The sequence below is a fragment of the Pseudorca crassidens genome, chromosome 7 (assembly GCF_039906515.1).
Source record: "Pseudorca crassidens isolate mPseCra1 chromosome 7, mPseCra1.hap1, whole genome shotgun sequence".
NCBI lineage: Eukaryota > Metazoa > Chordata > Mammalia > Artiodactyla > Delphinidae > Pseudorca > Pseudorca crassidens.
In genome coordinates this window covers 58,772,397-58,797,526 of record NC_090302.1, presented here as the reverse complement: position 1 = coordinate 58,797,526, position 25,130 = coordinate 58,772,397, and the positions used below count along the sequence as shown (strand labels likewise).

Genomic DNA, 25,130 nt, shown 5'->3' with positions numbered 1-25,130 from the left:
AAGTTGTAGGAAACAATTGTAAAAGAAAACCAAGAACAAACTAAACGTTCTTTCCTTTCCTGTCGGTTTATTGTAGCTTTCACATTGGCGTGTAGAAAACTTGAATTGTGTATCTGTGAGGTTGATTTTCATTTAGAAGCATTAACAAATTAAGGCAGTTTTCTTATGCTTAAAAAAAAAAAAATCGTGGACACAGTGTGAGCTTGGCTTTCATTAATTGGGTGCTCCAGTATTGTGAATAGTAGGTCCATTCTCCAAAACCTGGACTATCACAGTTCACTTGTATTGTTTCCAGCCTGCTTCCCAGTACACGACTTGCCTACTGTCTCCTCTGTTTTCTAAAATTCTTAGAGCAATCCCCCAGACCAACCTACAGTTTGTGCCTTAAGCATACAGGGAGATTCCTGAGGGATCGCTGCCCTGTATTTTCTCTTAAACTTTTTTTTTTTTCTTTTTATCCCCCCCTTGACATGCCCACAGTCATAGTACCATTGACTTAGAGCATAGCGCATACATTTTGAGCCTCTCAGAGACTAGCAACTGCTTGTGACTTGAGATAGATTTTCTTTTGGACTTCCAGTGCTTCAAACGTGGACCTTTCCATTTGGTGTGTTTTTTCCAACCATCCTGTAGCACACATATGGGGTGTTAGTCCAACCATTGATACTTCTGACCATTTTGGCAGTTCTATCACTGTTTCAAAGTGTACACATCCACCACTCAACTTGAGTAAAACCAGGGTGACGTACTGCCAAGACTTGAAATGTTCTGAATTAAAGGAATATTTAGATGATAGCAACCTAAAAATCATACCATGTTGTTAGTATGATGATATCCAGGACAAAGCTTAATAAATATTGTACTTATTTAGAAAACATTTTGTTACATGCCACAGATAGATGTTATTTTGTTAGCTTAGCAAAGAGAATAAAATTTCAGTGCTCAATGTCCGAATTCTTGAAACAGACATCCTAAATGGACAATACAAAGAAAATTTTCCTACCTCCCACCTCCCATAATTATGTACTGTACTTTGCTTTTCAATGGAACTAGCAATTCTGTGACAGATTTCTTAAATTCATCCTCATGCGATCAGCTATTATTGTACTCTCAAAGTGTGAAATTGACAAGCTGGTCAGTTTCATGAATTCAGCTGTCAGATTGTGTCCAGTTAAAAACTGCTAAAAGCTGTAAATGTGCCTGCCTAGAATTTTCTTTTTTAAAGGAAAGACAGCTAGGGGGTGAGGATTAAAGGGTGTTATTAATTGTAGATCTTTGTAAATAGGTGCACTCTAATGTAAGTTTTATCACTGGCTGTTGTTGGGAAGCACATTTATTTTAGATTTCTACTGTTTTAAAAGTGGCATTCAGTTTGTATCTATATTTCATTTTAAATAGTGAGCACTTTACATAGAAATAATCTGTTCTTACAGCCCTCAGTAATAATAGTATAATAGAAATAAGATTCAAAGAGGAAAAGTGTCACTCGAATATATTTTAATATATATGAGTAATATATTACTTTTGTAATGACATGTGAAGAGGTGGATGAATTAAATATTTTACTGTGGAGGTTATGTAACACAAATTCTTCTTAGACCAGTGCAGTTGTAGTTACTAAAGTAATGAAATACAGTGCTCTATTTTAATATATATGTATTTCAGTGGATAATCATACAAGCAAAACTGCTTAAAGTATTAAATACAATGATTTGATTTGTTTTTAAGATGGACATTCATCTACAGCCAGAATATCTCAAAGTCGAGAACTAAGACTCGGAATCCCCTCATCTGCTGCTATTTGCTAAGCCACTAGGGGCCTGTATAACTGTTCTTATATCCAGGAGGTACTCTGGTATGGCATATGCGAACCCTTCCTAGAGAGGCATTTAAAAAGTATCAGGTAGGCAGTCCCCTAAGTTTTGGTTTTGTCTTTTTAACCTATTAACTCATGCTCTGATGTTAGTCATAGACATTGACTGAAGGGTTTTTCAAGAACGTTGTTTAGAGCTTACATTATGGCGGTACAAGTATGACTTTTCACAGAGTGTGCAACATAGGAGAGGTATTTGTGCAAATTCATATGTGATCCCAGTTTCTCAGTGCATGTCAAGGATAACTGATAAGGATGCTATTGGCATAATGTAAGGTTAAAAAAGAAAGGAAGCAGAATTACTTTAAGGAATGCGTAGTCATAGATTGATGGTGTGATTAAACTAGCTTTGTGAGTGCTGTGCAAGTTGTGTGGAACGAGAATCTGAGGCTGTGACTACAGTTTCGTCAGCACTTGAGGGACCCCCACTGAAGATGTACTATACGTTTTTTAAGTGTCAGTTTCACAAATTTGAAATCAACCAGCTGTGGCAATCTTGATAGACATTAGGCAATAAGGTCAAGTATACTTACACTGTTCTTTTGTTGATTTTCAGTTTTTCAAACTGACAAGGGTAACTATTTGTAAAAGAGCACCCTGTAAGTATTTGCATATTGGATTTCCTTCAGCCCAAACTTGATTTATCAAGCCATTGAACATTTCTATTTTTAAAAGGATTCTACGGATAAATAAGAATTCATTAACACAGTCACGTACTAAAAGTGCCATTTCAGGAGTGATGGATTTCTCAAGGTGGTTTTGCTTTAAAACTACCCTTCTCTAGTTTCAGTGTGTATTTGTGGGTTGTCTGAGAGTTGAAGTATGCCTGTGCTCTAATTTATGATCCTGAGAGCATCAAACTTTTAGGCTCACGTCTTTAAATGTATACATTTAACCTTTGGTCATGGGTGCCCTTTTAATTCCCAGAAGTTTCTGGGAATCTGGAAAATAAACTTTACCTTTAATGTAATATATTCAACTTAGCGACCACAAAATATTCTTTTAGCATTAGTTTTATAAGCACAGATATATGAAGTGCTAAATAAGAAAGATTAAGTGTTCAGTTTTCCAGAGTATTCAAAGAATGTATTATTTGTTCCTATTTTCTTAAAGGGAGAGTAGTTTTTCGTTGGAAAGGTTAGTTTGAATAAATGAGTTACATTTTAAGCGAGGCCTACTCTGAGTGTGTTTTTGCCTTATGGAGTTGTTTTTCTTTTCTTTGCACTGTCTGGTTTCTTTGAAAAAATCTTTTAAGAAAACTACTTACTTGTGATGGCACAAAGGCAACTTGTAGCCGCAAGCAAAGTCAATGTTTAAAAACATTTCTTTTTATATTATCAATGATTTACCAAGAGCAAAGAGAAGAGTTGTTCTTTCTGTGAACTACAAGTTCGAGGATTCCTATATAACACATCAACAGAAGAAATCTGATAATGTGGAAGAAGATTGCTTAGGAGGGATTTATAAGTAAATTTCATTGCAACAAACATCCCTCGTTTACACTTCTCTAATTTCATCGCACAGTGACATTTCCACCAAAGAACAGGTTTGTTTGGGGACATGTTTTCTATATGGATAATATCATTTGCTTCTAATTAGTAGTTGGTAACACTTATTAAAATGTCATGCTTGGCTTGCATTTGTTTTGACAATTAAAGGGTCCAAATTCTCCCACCCCCATTTTAAAAATAAAGATGTGTTTCAGCTCTCCACAATCAAACCTTTAAGAGAGATAGCTAAAAGAATAAATGGCTTGTGCTTACTGATTGTTCATTATATGAAATTGTAGCCTCAGATGTAAAAGTTCAGCATTTTCTTTATGTCATAAGTCTTGGGGAGGTCAAAGAGCAAATGCTTATACGTTATAGAAGTCTCTGACCTAATGTAACCTAAATAATAGAGTCATGACAATGGTGCGAGACTGAAGCATCAATGAAATAGAATTCTTATAAATGTAACTCACAAAATTACATTCCAGGCCCATGCCCCTTGTTTCCCCTTTAATAAATCACCCATTTGCTTTTATGTAATCAACAGTTTGCATTTTCTTCTCAACATTTTATTTATGAAATATTTTTAAGACAAAGTAATTTAAGTGTTGTCTCCAGTTATACTGTCACACTCCTCAAAGCAACTTGTTGCTAAAAAAGAATAAAATTGTCTGCAATGTCCCACCTCCTCCCTCTCAAAGTAATGCATTCAGTATCTTTCTGTTCATTGTTTTCTATTTGATGCTGATGTATTTAATAGGGTCATATCAATATCTGTCAGTTACTCTATAGTTGTTTTTTTTTTTTTAAATTACAAGAAACAAAGAGCAAAACTGAACTTTTTCTTGGCTTTTCAACCTCTGCTGTCCCCCAGATCGAATCCCTGTATGTCATAGATCAGCAAATTAAATGAAAGAGATGAAAATTTAGAAAGCTAAGACAGCTGATTCTGTCCGTAAGCCAGCAGATCAGGTGTACCCATAGAGAGTGTTGAGACAACTTGAATAGTCCTAGCTTTCCACCTGTGGCAAGTAAGCTTTGCTTTCCTTTGCAAATGGCTGCTGTGAGGTGGCAGGCTCCCCTTGGGCTTCTTCAGAACTTATAACAAAATATAAGAACAAAAGCAGCCATCTGAAGCTCATCTTTCTCCTAGTTCTTTGAATTCACTGACCAGAAACACGACTTAGCTTTGACATTCAGATAACAATGTCAGGAGAGTTGTGACCTTTAACATATTGTTATTTACTGGCTTTAACCATCGTAACTCTGTCAGTTTCATGAGATTGACTGAGTTTATAAATTCTTAGTTGTCTTTTTTCCAACAGCCCTCAAGCTGTATTCTTTAATGTAGCACTAGCTAACTAAATTCAGATTTGTGAATTGCATTTAGAAAATTATGCTTCTCAGTATTGCTTTGGGATTAGGAGATAGTGTACTTTCAAATATATGAAATGATCATCTCACTGGGTCACAAGTAACAAGTGACTTCTTTTTTAAGCTTCAGTAAATGGACTCCCTTTATTAACAAAAAGGTTTATATTAGTACTGATTTTATAAATATTGAAAATCAGTTATTGTTTAATCTTATTTAAGCGTAGGTACATAGTGTATATAAAGATAATGCTAAAGGTTGCAAAATCTAGACCAGTATCTTTCCTTACTTTTTTTTTTTCTTGGAGACAGTGAAAAGAACATGAATTTGATGCAAGAAAAACTGAATTTATACCTTAGTTTTGTCACTTATTATCTGTGGGATCTTGGGAGAAATTATATAACATCTTAGGGTCTTGTTTCACCATCTGTAACATGGAGAAAATAGCCATAGAGGTGATGAAGATCCTATTAGATAAGGATTTGTCTTATTTTGTATTTTTTAAATTAAAAAATTCCTGGATGTAGGAATGACATAACGGACATGCTATATTCAATGATGGTAGTTTGTATGATAGTGTTCTGCTCTCTTTAGCTGTCTGCTGTAAATGATTGCTACCTGATTTAAAAATTAAGCCTTGTTGGATATGGGTGTTTGGTGTACATTTTCCCTTTGCGCACTCTGTTGTGTACATGGTATAATTACTACAGATGCTGGAACTACCTTTTCCTGTCCAGCACGTTTTTTGAAGTCTGTACACATCAGTATGCCATAGTACGCTGTTTATCTCAGAAAGCTTTTAAGGGAAAAGCTAGAAATGATTTTACCTACAGTGTACCAAGAGAGCATTTTGCTTAAAAGTCAAAAATGTTTTAATAGATTCCTGATGATATTTGGTGTTGAGCTGCAGTCTGGGGGAAGAAATGTTTAGAGAAGCAGTTAATTAAAATACTGAACCAACAGAATTGCCTTTTTTTTTTTTTTTTTTTTTTAATGGTAGTGCATCTTAGAAAGCTCTTTAGCTCTTTTCCCAGCGCAGCTGTCCTTCCATGAAAGATCAGGTTTCAAGAGCAATGATGGATGGTGGGTGCCTGTAGCCAGTTGTGGGGTTTGCTCTGAGGTCAAATGTATTGATGGAGGATAGGAATTTACTGCCTTCTGTCTCTCCCTAAGATCCGCCAGTACAATTTCACAGAGAAAAATTAGACTAGACACATCAAATGCTGATCCAGTGTTCCATTACGGGCCAAAAAAACATTTGTTTTTAAAGTTTGAAATAATTTTTTCCTCCATCCCCCTTCCACCCCAATTGAAGGGACACATCGTACACACACTAACGGTTTTTCACTGCACAAGTAGACTGCTGGCTCCCTGCAAAAACGTACTTGAACTACTTGTAATAGTAACTTAATTGAAATATTGTTAAAGGGTTTTAAGAGAGAAACAAAATAAGTCTACTAGTTTTGACTTTTCTGGTTGAAATAATTCAGTATGTGATTTTTAGATACATGGTTTTATATCTTTAGTTATAAATTCTATCTTATATCTTAATTTATATCTTAATTTAAATGGAATGTTTGGCCAATTGGGAATAATCTATTGGAAACGTCTTAAATATTCTAAATCCATTTACTGGCTAAGTAGTGATTTTCACATTTTTCTTGGCGGGGAAAGGAGGGAATTATAATATATTACTAGAGGGGTAAATTTTGGGGAACATCTTCCATTGGAAATATCTCATGGATGGAAGTTCTCTCTGAGTCCCTTCTTTGAGCCTCACTTTCTTCATCAACATTGTTTCCCCTTCATTTGATATTTTGGCCTTCGGTCTCCATCTCCATTCTAAACTCTCATTGTTGTTTTATATATGGGCCTCTTCAGGTCACTGTCTGTACTCTTTAATGGGATATTCCTGTCTACTTCTCATAGAAGCAATACTTATTTCTGCATAGATGACTCTCAAAATAAATTTTCTAACTTCTCTCTGGAGTTCCAGATCTGAATTTTTTTCCGGCTTGTTAGATAGTTGAGAAATAGAAGGCTCTCCTGTATCCCACATTCTGCATTTTATAAACTTAAAATATAATCTTTCACCCATACTTCTGTCTACTTTTTTCTTGGTACCTCATTTTCTCCTTTCTCCTTTTCAATTCTTCCTAAAAACTTTTGCTTTCTGAAATACAAGCCTTTTTAATTCTGCCTACTCAAGTGCTAAATTCCCAACACAGCAGTCAAAGCCCTTTGCAGTCTAATCCTAACTTGTGTGACCAGCCTCTGCTCTCCGCGTAGGCCCAGGTGCTCTGTCCTGCTGTAGTATCAGAGCCCCTGCCCTAAGGGAGAAGACTCTGCCCTCGGGCACCTCTTTGGTTCTACCAACCCTCGGTTCTTGGAATCCCCTTTCTCTCCTTGCAGGCTGTCCTGATTTGCATCCATTGAAATCCTCCTAATTAGTCTCTCATTTTCTAATTCTCAACTCAAGTGCTCTATGCTCTTTTCTTTGAATTTACTTTGAGTTGAATTTAATTGAAATCATGAATGGGAAGAATAATTATTCAGTTGAAATGTCTGATGATGCTCAGGACATTGAGATAGGTGAAAAACAAATTTCTTTTAATTTTCTTTATATTGGAAGTACAGTAATAGTGGTTGATGTGTAAAGTTGTAATTGTGATGGTTGCTAAAATTTACTGAGCATGTACTATGTGCGAGGCATTCAGCATAGCATTTTACCTTCACTGTCATTTTTAATCTCTAAAACAATGCTATGTAAGTCATATGCTTTTTATTATCACCAGTTTAAAAGCTGATTCATAGAGAGGTTAAGTATTTGCCCAAGGTTACATAGCTAGATATAATAAAGATGGAATTTAAAGCCAAGATTTTAAGTTATGATCCCAACTTTTATCCACTCCACTCTTAACCCCTCAATATATTCTTGTGTCTGACATGAATTTTTAAAAAATTTATTTCACATATACCAGGCACATATGCACAATGACACAGTGCTTTCTTAACTCAAATTCAGGAAGAATCTTAACAATTATGTGGTTTTCCCCCTATCATTTCTGAAGAATCTCTTCTGTTTCTTTCTCTGCTTGGGACTGGAGGGATTTATTTTATTTTTTTTTTTTTTTTTTAAACTTAAGCAGTTTAGTTTGGACTGGGTGACCTTTTTTCTTTTTCTTTCTTTTTTTTTTTTTTGGCAGTTGCCTTTCATCTCTAAAATTATATGATTTTAGGCCAGTGACACAACTGCCTGAGCCCTGGGGTTAGTCCTGGAACAGAAGTGGTTAAATTAAATATTTCCACCAAGAATAGGTTTTTAAAAATCACAAAGGCTGGCATTTTCATAGCTGCCCAACACGTAGGGAATCAAAAGCATTTTTACAAAGAGAACTGTAGATCCAGCAGAGATATCTGAAGAGCAGCCTCCCATCAAAGAAATGAAATTATGCCAAGTGACTGATATATATGTGTTCTAGTTATTGGCTGCCTGCCCTGCACAACTGTATCTGGGAAATTTTGTCAATTATACTATCTTCTAAAATATTCTTATTTTCGCTGCTCACATGTTCATTTCATTATCAATAACAGATGGTTGATTCGATAAGTTTTTTTCCACTTAAACCATTTTTATAAAAGTTTAGCTTTTTTTTTTTTTTGGTCAGGCTACAGAGACCTATTTCTGATTAATTATGGTCTTATAAATAATACAAGAAAGGATGTTACATTTGTTTGGTTTGGAAAATTATTTTTTCTCTGACAACAAAGCACCCTGAAGTTTTAAATCAGACATGGTACATAAAATAAAGTTACATGGAAAATGCTTTGGTCTTTTATGGCTCTTACTGTGTGTTAACAATCAAGTCGTCTTTGCCCAGGTTTCTAAAATGCTTCTCACATGCATGCACTGTCCTATTTAGTCATGTTTTCCTGTGGGTTAATCTATAAACAAAACCTGCTAGGAGCCTGGAGCGGCGTACCTTCTTTGGGTGTTGTGTAGTGAGGGTTCTTCCATGATTAGGTTCTTAATAAATGCTTTGTGATGATAATAGTTATAAATTAAGAATGACAAGTTCAATAAATATTGTTAGGCATATTCAGCTACTACTTTAAGAAATGATTGGCTAAGCGCAGTAGAATTGAATCGGATTTTTACTCTTGCCCAGATTCAACTTGAAACTGATTTCTTTTTATCAAAAAAACTAGGAAATACACCATTTAAATTTTGATTTTAAATTCATCATTTAAAATCTGTTTTCTCTAAATAATCTCTTGTTATTCCAGTAGACCAAAAGAAATATTAACTTTCTTTCAACCAAATTATTCACTACCTTTTTTTTTTTTTTTTTTTTGCGGTACGCTGTTCTCTCACTGTTGTGGCCTCCCCCGCTGCGGGGCACAGCCTCCGGACGCGCAGGCCCAGCGGCCATGGCTCACGGGGCCAGCCGCTCCGTGGCATGTGGGATCCTCCCAGACCGGGGCACGAACCCGCGTCCCCTGCATCGGCAGGCGGACTCCCAGCCACTGCGCCACCAGGGAAGCCCATTCACTACCTTTTAATATGTTAGCTGGCATCTGTTGGCAAAGTCCTCTTTTGCCTGGATTGCAGCCTCTCTGTGTTTCGCTGGAAACTCTGTATAGTTGCTTCGGTGCTCTGTAGCCAGCGTGATCATTAAGAAACTCAAATCTGTTTATGTCATCCTTCTTCAAACATTCCAGTGGCTCTTCCTTCCACTCTGTGTAAAGGTTGAAATACTCAGCAGAAGTCACCTGGGCCTTGATGTCTTTCTCCCTGCCTTGTCTCTTGCCACCTTGCCATTCTCATAATGGTTTTCTCTATTTCCCTTCTCCCACCATCCACACACATACGTTCCAGCCATACTAAAGTATTTGATATTTCCCTGATGCACTACTTTGACCCTTTGGTGTATAATTCTGAGCATGCTTTCTCCCTTTCCTGGAAATTCCCTTCCTCTTCCATTTTTGCCTGATCCCCCTCTTCCTTCAGGTCTTAGCAGAGCTGACAACTCTACCAGCACGTCTTCCCATCCTGCCAAGCCTGGATATGCTTTCTTTATGCACTAGAAGAGACCCAAATACATTTTACACAGAGCGTCCATAACATTGCATTGTGACTGCTTATCTGTGGTCTGATTCATTACAAGTACCTCAAAGCCAAGACCCAAGTCTTTTCCCCAGTGGTATTTCTAACGCCTAACCCATGGCTTGGCTCAGTGTGCTAGTAACATTGGCCCATTGTTGTTGAGTAATTTGTGAACAAATCCGTGTGCCCAGAAAAATCAGAGGTTAGTTAGTTCATCGCCCAGATCTTAAAACCCGTACGTTTAATATTTAACTCCACAATTTATGACAATATTGTCAGTTGCCCTTGAGTACTTTTATTTTACTTGAGCTAAGTTCCACTTGCCTAGTTCCCTCCCAAACCAAGACAAAACCAAATCTGTGTATACTGTGTGTATCTCCTCATATGCCACTAGACAGGACAAATCTGCCTTTACATCTGGCTGTGGTAGGAATTCCCAGATGCACTTAATTCTGACACATGGTCATTATTGAACCAAAAGCCGTTGCCTGGCATGATTATAGCCCGTATTTGTTTTCTTTTTTCAGGGCCCTCATCCAGGCTGCCAAATGTACAACAGGTGCCTTAGCTTCATACTTGCCAATCTGTTGTTATGCAAATGACCGCCCTAACAGAGACTAATGGTATCTAATAAAATTGATCTCAGTTCTGGCAAGCCAGGCTTAGGAAAGCAGGAGCAGTAGGAACTGCAGTGTGGAAATATGCTGGTGCCGAATGCTCCTGGTGAAGCATACAATTTTTAGAAGGTGGCATATGGCTCACATGTAGGCCCCTTGTTTATGTTGAGCCATGGAAATTTTCCGCAGCCCAGTATTATTTGAACACTAGGATTTGCAACCTCTAATCTTATTTTAGATGGACTCCCTGGGTGGCCTGGGGACAGGACTAGCTGTGCCAGCTTATCAGTGAATGGCTGTGCCATGTCTGTAAGGCACAGCCAGGCAATCTTTTTTGGCCAAACAGCTGCTTTGTATGACCGCTTATATTTCCTGTCATCAGAAATTTGCCTCACTGATTTCATAAGGCCCCGTAAAGACTTCAGTATTAACAGAGATCGCTAGGAGAGGAGTATGTCAACTTGCAAATAGGAGCTCATGTTTGGACACTTGCATTCAAAGAGTGTGTACGATTTTGTGGGGTTTTTTTCATGCTTTATAGGAAGCTGGCCTAAGGAGACCTTTGTCACCAAAGGAAGTAACTTCTTGGCAACTGGACAAGCTAGGGAGAAAGAACTCAAAAGTCTAAGTGATGATAAATATTAGAACCAGGTTTCACAGGGATATGAAATTCCTTTTTTTTTTCTGTAAGGATCTTAGAAACCTCATTTTCTTCACTTACCTTCTCTCCCATTTATGCATTTATTCTCTAGAGCATCGTACATTCATCTTTCCACAGTGCCTTGCATTTATTCCCATAAATAAATGCACTTGCACTGACGTCACTTGCACTGACAAATAGGCAGAGATCTATCTGGATTCTTAAGATTTTGGAAAATTCATGCTAGCATAATGTCCTTTTCCAGTTGGAGAGCTTTATATCGTCATGTGGAAAAAAGCTACTCCAATTCCACCATGATAGGAAGGCTTACAGGTTTCACTAAATGAATAAACGCTACTAGAATAAGAGTCAGTGGTTAGAACCTTAACTGCCTAGCCATACTTCACTTGGCTCCACAGTTAATTGAGCTTAACTAATTTCCTGTGACCTAGCATATAGAGTAGTTCTTAGGTTAGGATTTGCCTATTATTGGGCCATCTTTTTGTATTATTTATACCCATCCTACTTGAAAAAGGATTTGTGGCAGCTATTAAATCATATGCTTCATTATCCTTAATAAATCACCTTGGTAGAGCAGACAATGAATTATTGTACAGATAGTTTCTATGAATTTTTTTTAAAAAATATGCATCTTCTTAGCCTCATTCTAGATGATATTTTATTTCACAGCATTTAAAAAATGATAGAGCCCTTTAAGGAGTACAGCAAACTACTCACTTAGTGATGATTGTTCATACTAAAAAAAGTAATCTAAGTAAAAGTAATATAAACGTGAAAAACATTTTTAAATAAATGTTTTTGAAAGGCCTGCTACCATTTCTGATTGCGTAAGTCTTTCAAGATAGTTTTTTATCATTTAGAAGAAAAGATGCACAATGATGTAGTAGGATTTGACAGTAGTAACGTTCTTTGCAACTAGAATTGAGAAAAATAATGAAATAAGCAAACAGATAAGAGCTAGCATCCACAAGCCTACATGAACATGGTATCACTTATAGGTAAAGGAGAAATAAATTATCTTGTAGATATTTTAAGCATAGGACTCTTTTTTCTTTTGGATTTTTTAGGTACCAGAGTGACACATTACATTATATTTCCATATCTCTCAATGAAAACTAAACACATTTCTGTCTGTAAAATGGACCATATTAGCCTCTTTGTCATAGGGATGACCATTACTCACAGAGCAAGAGGGAGATCTTCCAAAGGTGCTAGAAAGGATGTTGGATTAAACTTTGTGTTGAGGAGACTTCACTGTCCTAGCTAACCCTTCCACCTTGGTCTCCAGAACCCAAGTCCATTCCTTTTTGTACTTAACACTGTCCCAGAAATGGAGTTCTGGCTGATGCATTGCTGGTTCTCAGATGATGGAAGTTTCCTCATCAGACAGCATCTGCTTTTTCTCAAACAAGACTCAAGGGAAGAACAAGAGACAGATCTTTATCCTGTTTTATTTTTACCATAAGAAACCAAGTCTCTGTATTATTTAAATTAAATGCAATTAGGAACTCAGTTGTACTAGCTGTATTTCAAGTGGTCAGTAGCCACAAGTGGCACAGGGCTGTCATATAGAACAGCAGAGACATAGAACGGTTCTGTTGTTGCACAAAGCTAGATTGGACAACACTGGTCTCCCTGATGGTTCTGAGATATCATTTGATAGTTTCAAGGTTACACATGTAATAAAATATAGACCATTTACATACTGAGACTACCCACTGATCTTACTAGCAAAGAATCTACCTGTCAGATGTAAGTGAAAGATATTGTATCTCAGAAACACATCCTCAAGGAAAGTGAATTGATAGCTGATTCTGTGCTTTTTGTCTAACGACAAATATGCATACTGTTGGATTTTGTACCCGCCCAATATGGAGAAATACTCTTCGATGGAAAGCGGATACGGAAACAAATTGAGTTTTAGCTGTTCTACCACATCTCCTCTCAGATTTCTTCAGTGAGTCTTTTCTGTTGTTTTCCAAGTGATTTCAGTCATTTTTCACTGCAGAGCTGTATGTGAAGGTTTAAGGAGTGGTGAAAACAGGGCTCAATAGGGTGATCATATAATTAACATCCAAACGGGATGCTGTGAGAGTGACCGGGGATGCTCTTAATGGGACAACTGGTTTAGACCCGGCTGTTGTCAGCAAACCTGTAGGTCTGATATCTTAAAGCTTCGTATGCAGAGCAGAGCAAATGTGCGTCTTTGTTAGGACGGCCAGACTTGGTAGGAGGAAGGCCTGAAGGAAATCCTGGGGATTCAAAAGCATTACCTAGCCTCCTCTTGCCATCTTTCCTACTGTCCTGCTTTATTACAACGCTCTGGAGTTTTGTCAGGGATCAAACCAATCTAATGTCACTTGTAATTAACACTGACAAGCACATATCAGAACAACATGTTAGAAGTCATTGAAAGAATTGTGGAGGCGGTTGAGGACCTCCAGACTCACCCCTGCCAACCCATCGGGGCTGAGAGGCAGAGCAATAGAGACAAAACTAAGAGAGTACTTTAACCACCCCCCTCCCACCTCTCCACACCCTCCGTGATGCTGAGGCAAAGGTTAAAGGCACAACTTCAGGTTTCTGTAGAGGTGTAATAGAACAGCCAGGGAAAGGAGGAGGGATGAAAAGTTAAAGGTCTTTGCAACAGTTCCTGGAAACAGAGCCCTACTTTCTCTTAACTGGCTTCTCTTTTGGTCACAGAACCTGAGGTGATTGTTCCCAAATGCCTTTCTCTTTTCCTTTCACATCATGAGTTCCTATCACCTCCCACAGGGAGCACCATGGGTCTGGTATTTTTAGTTGCAGCATTTGCATTTTATATATAGCTTTGTTTGTTTTTTTGTTCTTTTTTTTTTTTTCTTGCATTGTAGCTATAGCTATATCAAGGAATTGTTTTGTTTTCAATATGCTTTAGAAAGTATGTAGCAACAGTTAGGGGTAGTTTTTTGTTTGATTCTTAATCAGTTCTGAGACTGTCTTTGTCCCCGTGTACCTCTAGCTTTATAATCAAAATGAACAAAAACAGGTTTCTGAGGGATAAGGGTTTTTAAAGACAGTCGGTTAAGAATACAATCAATTGTGTATTAGACGATGCTTGCAGCTTCGAAAAAGCTACAGAGGTCTCAGTCAGGGGCAAGGGATTGTACATACACAGTGCTGAGGGTGTTTTGGTCTGTGCTAAATTGGTGTTTGCTCAGAACCATGGACTGTGTCTCCTACCCATCTCCCCAGAAAATTTGTCAGTTAGAAAAAATAAAGCTTCTTTCTATTTCTAACAAGTTTACTATTATTATTTTAAATTTCCTTACCAAAGAGGATTCATGGTAGGGGTGGAAGTGTTTCTGCTTCACAGCATTCTCAGCCCCCGTAACAAAGTGGGAAAGTGCAAGGGCTACTTCGAGCCAATCAATCCACTGGAGCCTGGGGACACTAACTTCTTGCAAAGTCTCATTTTTCAAGTCTTGGCTTTTTATCATGATTATACGTACCGTCTCTATCAGTAACCAAGGTGAAAATCAGGGTCCTCTGTAATTACAGATCTAAATCTTGATGGTCGCAGGAGCATTATGATCGACAGGAGCTATATAAAACAGCCGCCCGTTCTCACCCCAGAAAGATTTAATAGTCCGTCCCCTCCACCCCACACACTGCGGTCATGGGTTGCAGTGCTCTAGGTAATAACATAGGACTTGAATTTGTCATTATAGAAAGGATCCTGAGAACTCTCAATTCAGGTGACATGGTGATTCATACATGACACTGATCCTTGTTGATGGAAGTCTCTTGTACATATTGTTACATGCACTGTAGGAGATGCAATATTGGATCCAATATGGTACTGTAGTTAATTGATGCACTTGGTGCCAAAAGGTTGCCAAGTCTGTTAAAGGGGCAATTTATCATTTTCAGTTGTTTAATTATCTGGAAAAAAATTAAGGATGGGCATGATTAGTTTTCAGAAATGTGTAGTTTATCTGTTAGTATTTTAAATGTATGTAACTATAAGCCTACCAAATTAAATACTGCGCTCCGATGGTAGCTCACACTCGGAGTGGAGAACAGAAAAGCGCAGAGATGTGGAACATTCCACTTGGGTATGTCTGACAAGCAGCAGAGTAAGAAAAGCTTTTCTTACTCTTTTTTTGGGTTACAGTGAAGTGATTTGAAAGAGAACATGAACCTAAAGTAGTTTTCCTAATATTTTGCTCTGATACAGTGGTCAAGTGTTACTGTTTCCGCCTTTCTATATGCTAACTTTTATTCATCTATTTTAAAGTCATAAAAGTAGTATAACCTCATTATAGGAAATTTAGAAACAAACAAACAAACAAAAAGTCACTAATAATCCCATCACCTGAAAACAACCCACTGTTCTGACTTGAGAGAATTTCCTCGTCCTTTATACTGTATGGTGAGTTTGCTATTCAGTACTTTGTCCATTGTCATTTTAGCATAAATATATATTTTTTCCATCTTGCCTCATCATGACTATATCACCTTTAATGGCTGCCCAATAATTAATTGACTACATGTGTCTATTTTCCTGTTAGTAGCCTTTGTTTTTGTTCTTTTCCCATTTTTCTCACTATTTCAAATACAGAGTTTTGAGGAGCATTTTAATTGGGATACATTTTTCTATATTTTGCATTATTTCTCTTAGCATTGACATAGAAGTGGTATCCCTAGGTCAAAGGATATGAACAGTTTTATGTCTTTTTGAAACATATCACCAAGTTGCGTTCCAGAGAGCATGTATGTGCTAATAATGCCACCAGTAATGACTGAAGATACCAGTTTCTTTTCCCCTTGGTCAGTTTAAAAATGATCATCTAAATCTTGTTGATTTAATAGGCAAAACACTGCCTCATTATTGTTTTGTTTTTTTTTGGCGGTACGCGGGCCTCTCACTGTTGTGGCCTCTCACGTTGCGGAGCAAAGGCTCCGGAAGCGCAGGCTCAGCGGCCATGGCTCACGGGCCCAGCCGCTCCGCGGCATGTGGGATCCTCCCAGACCGGGGCACGAACCTGTGTCCCCTGCATCGGCAGGCGGACTCTCAACCACTGCACCACCAGGGAAGCCCCCATTATTGTTTTAATATGAATTTCTTTAATTACTGAAATGTTACTTTCTCCCTAATATTTGTTTACAAGTCATTTATTCCTTTATATGAATTGTCTCTACATTTCCTTTGCCTAAGGTTTTTATTCATTAGTTCACATTCTTTATATATTAGGCATATTAACTCTTTGTCATGTTTGTAACAAGTGTACCTTAAGTCTGTTTATTGGTCTTTAGTAATTGTTTTTACATATTTATTTTTAATTTTATATAGTCAAAGTCGTTGATGATCCTTTTCTCTGTGGTTATTAAAAGTACCTGAAAGTATTAAATAACCATGAAAATATCGTTGTGTTTATTTCTAGCACACAAACCAGGTACTGCTTTGCTAGAAGAAAGTATAAGTAAAGCATGCTGTAAATTTACAATAAAGAGTTATATGTATACAGATTTTTTTTCTAATTGGAGTATAATTGCTTTACAATGTTGTGTTAGTTTCTGCTGTACAACAAAGTGAATCAGCTATACACATACATATATCCCCTCCCTCTTGGGCCTCCCTCCCACCACCCACCCCATCTCACCCATCTAGGTCATCACAGCATTGAGCTGAGCTCCCTGTGCTATACTACATGTTCCCACTAGAGATGTGGATGGACCTAGAATCTGTCATACAGAGTGAAGTAAGTCAGAAAGAGAAAAACAAACATCGTATATTAACGTATATATGTGGAATCTAGAAAAATGGTACAAATGAACCTGTTTGCAGGGCAGGAATACAGATGCAGACATAGAGAATGGACGTGTGGACACAGAGCGGGAAGGGGAGGGTGGGATGAATTGTGGGGTTAGGTTTGACATAAATACAAATTTTCTTAAATTTATTTTTTTAGCAAATTTATTTTTATTATATTTTTGGCTGTGCTGGTTCTTTGTTACTGGGCGTGGGCTTTCTCTAGTTGCGGCGAGCGGGGGCTACTCTTCGTTGCGGTGCGTGGGCTTCTCATTGCAGTGGCTTCTCTCTAGGCGCATGGGCTGGAGCATGGGCTCTAGGCGCAGGGTCTTCAGTAGTTGTGGCGTGTGGCCTCAGTAGTTGTGGCACACCGGCTCAGTAGTTGTGGCTCGCGGGCTCTAGAGTACAGGCTCAGTAGTTGTGGCGCACGGGCTTAGTTGCTCTGCAGCATGTGGGGTTTTCCCGGACCAGGGATAGAACCCGTGTCCCCTGCGTTGGCAGGCGGATTCTCAGTCACTGCGCCACCAGGGAAGTCCCTAGATTATTTTTTTTTTAAAAGCTGCCAAACTAAATGGCCAGTTCTTTAATCAATCAGTGTTTTCTGTTGCTATTCATAAATTGGCATTTTTAGTTTGTCTGAAGCAATTTATTAGAAAGTAGTATTAAGTTTAGTAAAATGTCTACATGAGTTAATTTTTAGTTGAATTTGAAAAGGATATTATTAGTTGATTTTAGAAGTGAAATATTTCCAAGCAGCTCATAGAATATAGGTGTTTCCAAGGGGGAGAATATAGTTTGATAATCTCGCCTTCAAATCATCTGTAAGTGACATGTAGTTGTAGTATAAGGCAAGTTTTAAATAGATTTTTTTTTCAAAATTGCCAATTACTTATCCTCAAACTAAACAGTCCTTCCTTCCCCAGTTTATTGGCAATATTCCTTTAAAAAAAAAATCTTATTTGAAATCATTATACATTTTAAGAGCTGTGTCTGGTTTGGTCATTCTGTTTTATTTTTCTGTAGGTCCAAGACTGAGTCACTTTTAATACTCTTTCAATTGCTATAGTGTATTTTTTTTTTTTTTTCTGTTATTATAGTTCGTTGGGCTGAACCCTTTCCCCTTGCATTTTTCTTATAGCTTATTCTTTGGTAACTTCTCTGATTTATTCTTTGAAATGAACTTTAGTTGACCCTAAAATGTTGAGTTAGAAACCGAGAAGACTTAAATCATATTTTGACATAATATCATAGGACTTACTTATGTTCTGAGAAGTGGGCATATTATATATATAATTTAATTGTAGTCAAATGCTTATTTATAGTTTGAAATCTCTCACTTTTCTTTACAACCTCCCAATAAAACAAGCAGGCAAACAAACAAAAGTATGTTTGGTTTAAATGGCACAGTCTTGTTTCATTTTAAAGTTAGATACTAGATAATCTTCTAAATTATCTTCTAAATCTTCTAGTATCTAAAGTTAGATACTAGATAATCTTCAAAATAGGCATAGGAATGCCTATTTTGACTTAACATTCAGTTTTCATGATTCCAAAGTCTTGTTTCAGTTAGTTTTATAGTGAGAAGAAAAACAACATATGCCTGCATATGCCTCAGTTTCTCATATCTTTTCTTTCTATATCCTATTTTTAAAACATGTTTTTATTAAAGTTCTGAACTCAGGATCTAAAATTGCTTTAAGAATTATATGTAAACGATGAGAATTTTGTAATTAATTTCTTGTTTTTTATAAGGAGTGATTTTGATTATATATGTGGTACATATCAGCTGTTCTGTAGATATCCTAACATTAAAAACCTTTTTATTTTTAACCAGGAAAAAAACAATCCAAGAGGAGTATGTGTTTTCAGTGATTAACCAATAACTCTGATCTTTTAGAGACGTGCCAAGGGCTCCCTTTCTTTGTGAAATAGAGCATATCTTGTAGTTTGCTTTGTCAGTGTTCTGTTAAACTATCAAAACATTCAAGTTCTGCATTTTGAGCAGTATTTACGGCTGAATTAATTCACAAGTTTCAAGGTCACTAACTTTGATTATATTTATTATTATTTACCAATTTAGCCATCTCTTAATTTATATAATAAAGCATGTGGCAGCACATAAAACCCAAAACTCTAGAAAATGAGAAATGGCGTTTGGACAGTGTTGCTTTGAAATTTATTCTTATATTAGATAGACAAATATTTACCGAGTTCCGACTGTGTCCCAGGCACTGTGGATCTAGGCACTGGGGATGCAGCAGGCATCAACAAAGGCAAGATTGTTTTCTTAGGGAACTTTCATTCCAGTAGGGAGATTAGTCAATAAACAGACAAGAGTGTGTAAAATAAATGAGAGAGTGATAAGTACTCTGAAGAAAACAACTTGGCAGGGGAAGGGGATGTAAAGTGACTCTGTGTGGGGTGAGGTGCGGTCAGGGCTGCTTTAATGAAGGTGGGCATCTAAGAAGGTGACTTTCTGGGAAGGAAGAGTTCCGCAGAGAGACAAGTGAATGCAGTGCCCTGAGGCAGGCGTGTGCTGCGACGGCAGTCCTCAGCACTTTTTTTTTTAAGATGTTGGGGGTAGGAGTTTATTAATTAATTATTATTATTATTATTTTTTGCTGTGTTGGGTCTTCGTTTCTGTGCGAGGGCTTTCTCTAGTTGTGGCAAGCGGGGGCCACTGTTCATCGCGGTGCGCGGGCCTCTCCCTGTCGTGGCCTCTCTTGTTGCGGAGCACAGCCTCCAGACGCGCAGGCTCAGTAGTTGTGGCTCACGGGCCCAGTTGCTCCGCGGCATGTGGGATCCTCCCAGACCAGGGCTCGAACCCGTGTCCCCTGCATTGGCAGGCAGATTCTCAACCACTGAGTCACCAGGGAAGCCCTCCCTCAGCACTTTCGAAAAGCAAATTTTATTCCTAGCTCTGTTTGTAGAGGCTACAATTCGAAATGTATCCCATTTCCTGTGCCCACATGCCTCTAGTGCAGGGCCAGATCCTTCTTTGCTCTCTGATTTCATCCCTGCTACAGCTGCCAGGATCCTAGGTGATGTCTTACTGGGCAGAAGGGCCAGGGCCATCCAGTCCGTCCACCCACCCCGTGCTCTCGCTCTGCTTTGCTGAGTACCTGAATCTGATGCTCTGGGCCTCAGTTGAATATTTGCCTAGACCACGGCCTTTCCTGATGAACTGTCTGTAACCTGGGGGTCCTTTCATGACCTAGATTGTATCTGCTTGGCCCTTTCCCCGCAGTTGGATTCCTCAGTTCATTCATGCCCACCCCTTTAGGCGAAAGCACTAGCCTTGCTCTGAGTTGTTATTTGCTTTGCATAACCCCACATGAATTCAAGAGTTACGGAAGTTGCCTGCTCTAAAGCTATTCCGTATTCACTTTCTTTTCTGCCATTATTTTATATAGCAAAAGATCTGAGAAATGGAAAGTTTCAGTGTCTTGCCCAGAGTCCTAGAGGGAGCACAAAAAGGGATGTTTGTTAGAAATCTTTGTCTTTGCATGTCTTAGCTCATTGTGTCTTCTCTGCATGCACTGGAGTTTAAATGCCTGCTGTGTAACCTTTTTGATCCTCTGTTTCCTTATCTCTAAAATAGGAATGATAGGAGCACCTGCCTCTCTCCTAGTATTGCTGTGAACATTAAATGAGATAATGCTTTTAAAGGGTAGTATGCCTGACACATGGGATATTCAATAAATAAAGCCATTTTTATTAGTATCGATGCTACTATTAGAGTACCTTTGCTGTTATTCCCCTCTGTATAAAAGCTTTAGAAATTAGACGTATGAACAGAGTAGTTACTAATAACATTATTTCTGAAGTAAATGAGGACAAATTATAAAAGATGGTCAGATGTTTGACAAAAATATTTTGCATAATTACTGAATTTCTTATATATTTTTATTTATATATAAATTATATCCTATCATGATTATTAAATTTTCACATTTATATGACATATAAAATATATACTGAATTATTTTCCATTCAACTTTATAATATGAACTATATAATATGAACTTTGCCCCTATTATTAAGATGGCATATCCATCCAATAAGTGGCAATCTTGTGACATCCTGAAACTTGAAAACAAAATTCCCCAAGTTTTTTGAGATCAATTGACATATAACATTATGTAAATTTAAGGTATATAACTTATTAATTTGATAAATTTATATATTGCAACATGATTACCATCAAAACCTTCACTAACCCCTCCATCCTGTCACTTAATTACTATTTCTTTATTGGGTGAGAACATTTAAGGTCTACTCTCTTAGCATCATTCAAGTATATGATGCTGTATCATTAGCTATAATTACCATGATTATACTCTGAAACTTTTTATAAAGTCTACAGAGTAATGAGGATTCTCGTGTAGCACCTACTAAGGTGATAAATGAATAAATTGAATGAAATGTTATTATTTACAATACCTATCTCCACTTACTGGACCCAATTCTTTTTTTTTTTTTTTTTTTTTTGCGGTACGCGGGCCTCTCACTGTTGTGGCCTCTCGCGTTGCGGAGCACAGGCTCCGGACGCGCAGGCTCAGCGGCCATGGCTCACGGGCCCAGCCGCTCCGCGGCATGTGGGATCTTCCCGGACCGGGGCATGAACCCGCGTTCCCTGCATCGGCAGGCAGACTCTCAACCACTGCGCCACCAGGGAAGCCCTGGACCCAATTCTTTCTCCATCTTTCTACCTGTCACTTAATGTATATCAGGCTTATAGATCATCAAAAGTAGCTATGCTCAGACATCCTGTAAAATTCCAAAAGTCACATGTTCAAATCAATGTTAATAACCTCCTGGGAACTAAGGGGTAGTGGAATACTGTCCAATAAGATTAATTCTTTAGCAAGGTCTTCTTAGGTAGTAAGGCAGAAGAAAAAAGCTGTAAACAGCCTTTCTCAACATTTTAAACCTTGCTATTATTATTTTTTTCTTTCTCACCATTAACTATGTGGCTGTGGCCTCTAGGTGAACTGGTGGTGTTATCACTGTTGTTAAGATTTCTGGGGCCCACAGAGAAGATAGCAAGTCAATTGTATTACTGATTGCTTTTTCCTTGTGCAAAATAAGAATAGGAAAGAAAATGTCTTTTACGTTTTGTAGCTCTCTGGATGATGCACAGTGGATATTAAATTTATGAGAGTACTAATATGAAGTGAAGGGTTGCATTTCTTTTCATTTAAGGTAGTATTTTCTGTTCTTTGGGGGGGGGTGTACGTGTAGTTATTCAGTTCATGGAAAAATGAAGCCTCAGGCAACCTGGAAAAGAAAAAGAGAGAATGATAACTTCAGTTTAGAGAAATATTTAATATCCAGCCTCCTTCAGACATGATTACTTTTACAGTTGAAAGATTTCATTTTAAAGTAATCCTCTTTGTTAAGTCTTGTGATCCTGCAATGTGACCATAAACTTAATCAAAATCACTTTGTTAACAAAACACACATAGTGGGCGCAAACACTGGTTAATTTTCTGTTTCACATAACTCGAAGTGTATTGTGACCCTGTTCAGTCAGGCATTTCTGAAATGTGTGGCTGTTCTGGTAATCGCCATAATCGATTTTCCCTCTCCCTTGTGATTCATTGCCCATTTTCCCCATAGTTTTCAAATTGTGGAGTGTTTTTGATGAAAAACACATTTTTTTGTGTGGTTCTGCTTTCATGACTACAAAAATAACACGGCTTGATCAAATACATCAGATTTCACTGTCTTGCAGGATTTTTCGCTAAGCAATTCTCCATTAAGGTAAATTAAAGTCGGATTAGGAGCTTTGGGGATTACTAGATCAATGCACACAATTTTACATAACATTTTTTCTGCAGAGTCCTTAAATACATTTACACACTATCTTAGTAGTCATCAGGCATATGTATAGATTATATATGTATATGTATGTATCATATATATATATCTAATCATCAGTTACTGTTTGCTATCAGTGCACACTATAACTCTCAGAAGATTGCACACACTTTTCATTATTGTCTTTTATCTGTCATGCTGTTTGAATGATTTTAGTGGACACTACTAAAGTAGGAAATGGATACAAGTAAATTACAATTTGTATCCATTCCCAACTGTCAGAAAAGCACTGAGGGAAAAATAGAATATGGCCTTTGGAAAATGTGATTTGGAAAGCAATTTTTGCCAAATTAGTATATGTAAATGGCCTTTACTGTGCGAAACTTTCTCTGAGGTTTTGCAGTGTTTACAATACAGTTGGCTCATAAAAGTAATTCGGTGTTGAGAGGAATAGCAGAGTGTTTTCACAATGATCGGATTCATTCTAGTGGATGAAAAAGACATATCTTGTATGAATTTTTTTGTTAGTATTTGGAGATGATGTGTCTGATTCTAGACTTTGAGTTTACATTTTTTTTTTTTTTTTTTTTTTTGCTGTACGCGGGCCTCTCACTGTTGTGGCCTCTCCTGTTGCAGAGCACAGGCTCCGGACGCGCGGGCCCAGCAGCCATGGCTCATGGGCCCAGCTGCCCCGCAGCATGTGGGATCCTCCCGGACCGGGGCACGAACCCGTGTCCCCTGCATCGGCAGGCGGACTCTCAACCACTGCGCCACCAGGGAAGCCCTGAGTTTACATTTTCAAAAACGGATTTAGTGTGCCTTTGTAAAAACGTTTAGCAAACTTTAATATTACTTACCTTGTGATTTCTCCTCCTATCTGAAATGACTAGATTCACCGAGTTAGATTGAGGTTTTCTAATTGTATGTGGACCTTATAATCTCTAGGCCAGTCTCTGAGCACCTTCACATAACATACTCCTAACACAATTTCATAAAGGTCTAATGGAGGCAAGCCAAGTGTACTTTGATACAGAGTAAGCAAGATCATTTTATTTTATTTTTTTTTCACCAACTCAGAGTTAAACATTTCCTGAAATCCTCCTAGGATTCAGTAGGTAGATCCAACAAAGACAGTGATCAGAAATGAGAACATCTGGAACAAGTGTAGGATTCAATTCGTAAAAAATCTGGCAGGGAGTCTTTAACAGAAACCATTCCCTGCCTCTGCTTCACACTGTCAAGAATCAGAAAAACAAAAACAAAAGTTTTCTTTTTGAGTGTTTAATGGTGTAAGACTGGCCTTACCTTGATTGAGATGTATTTACAGAGTTTAAGGGGCAGGTTCTGTAGATTTCTTTTCTTCCCTCTTTCCCTCCCTTCCTCCCTCCTTTCCCTATTCTTTCTTACCTTATGAAAAATTGTTCTGGCCTCCTATGGCTCTCTGAGATTGTGGTGATCCCACCAAGAGCTACAGTGAGAGAGGATGACATTCAGCAGACTTCAGGAAGCTGTGCACACATGTCAGCACTCAGGCTCCCACTCATGCTGCTGCTTCCCTCAGGGCTGTTGGTGTAGGTCGAGCCTCTATACTTAGTTTGGTTTAAGCTGTCCCTCTCCTCTGTCTTTGTTGGGAACACCCTGTATACTGTGGATGGACACGGAGAGCCAGTGAATACTTTCGGGAATACCGTTGACTTTGTCATGGAACCATTTTCTTTTCAGCCATGTAGCAATGCAGTACGCGACACAAACACATTTCTAAAATGTGATTGTAGGGCTTCCCTGGTGGCTCAGTGGTTGAGAGTCCGCCTGCTGATGCCGGGGACACGGGTTCGTGCCCCGGTCCGGGAAGATCCCACATGCCGCGGAGCGGCTGGCCCCGTGAGCCATGGCCGCTGAACCTGCGCGCCCGGAGCCTGTGCTCCGCAACGGGAGAGGCCACAGCAGTGAGAGGCCCGCGTACCGCAAAAAAAAAAAAAAAATGTGATTGTAACTTGGCTTGATGGATGTGAACTGTGTATGCAAAACAGTTCCAATGCTTATAAAAGTGTATTCCTTTGCAAAATCTGATTTCAAACAGCAAGAAAACTTATTTTTGACCACCTTACATGTTTGTGGGATGTGAGTAGAAAATATGCTGAAGTGCTATCCATAGATTGATACTGGTTAGGTGGGTATCTTTCAGTGTTTAGGAAGTTATTACAGAAAAAGTTTGCTTCCCCTAACCATCCTAACCCTTTGTCCACTCATAAGTGGGCTAATGAGTATGTGTTTCCTTAGTTACAATGAATCTCTAGTAAAATGGTTATCACCATGAAAAGGAATCATTGCGTCATTGAAATATAGTGGCAACGTTTTCTTCACAATTGAATGTTATTTTGTCCTCCTATGCT

At 38.1% G+C, this 25,130-nt stretch overlaps 1 protein-coding gene across 35 annotated transcripts in view; it reads left to right on the top strand.

Moving 5' to 3' along the window:
- The window catches only part of PTPRD (protein tyrosine phosphatase receptor type D), a 2,145,367-nt gene that overhangs the window by 1,620,515 nt on the left and 499,722 nt on the right, over window positions 1-25,130 (top strand). The gene's annotated exons all lie outside the window — the stretch shown is intronic.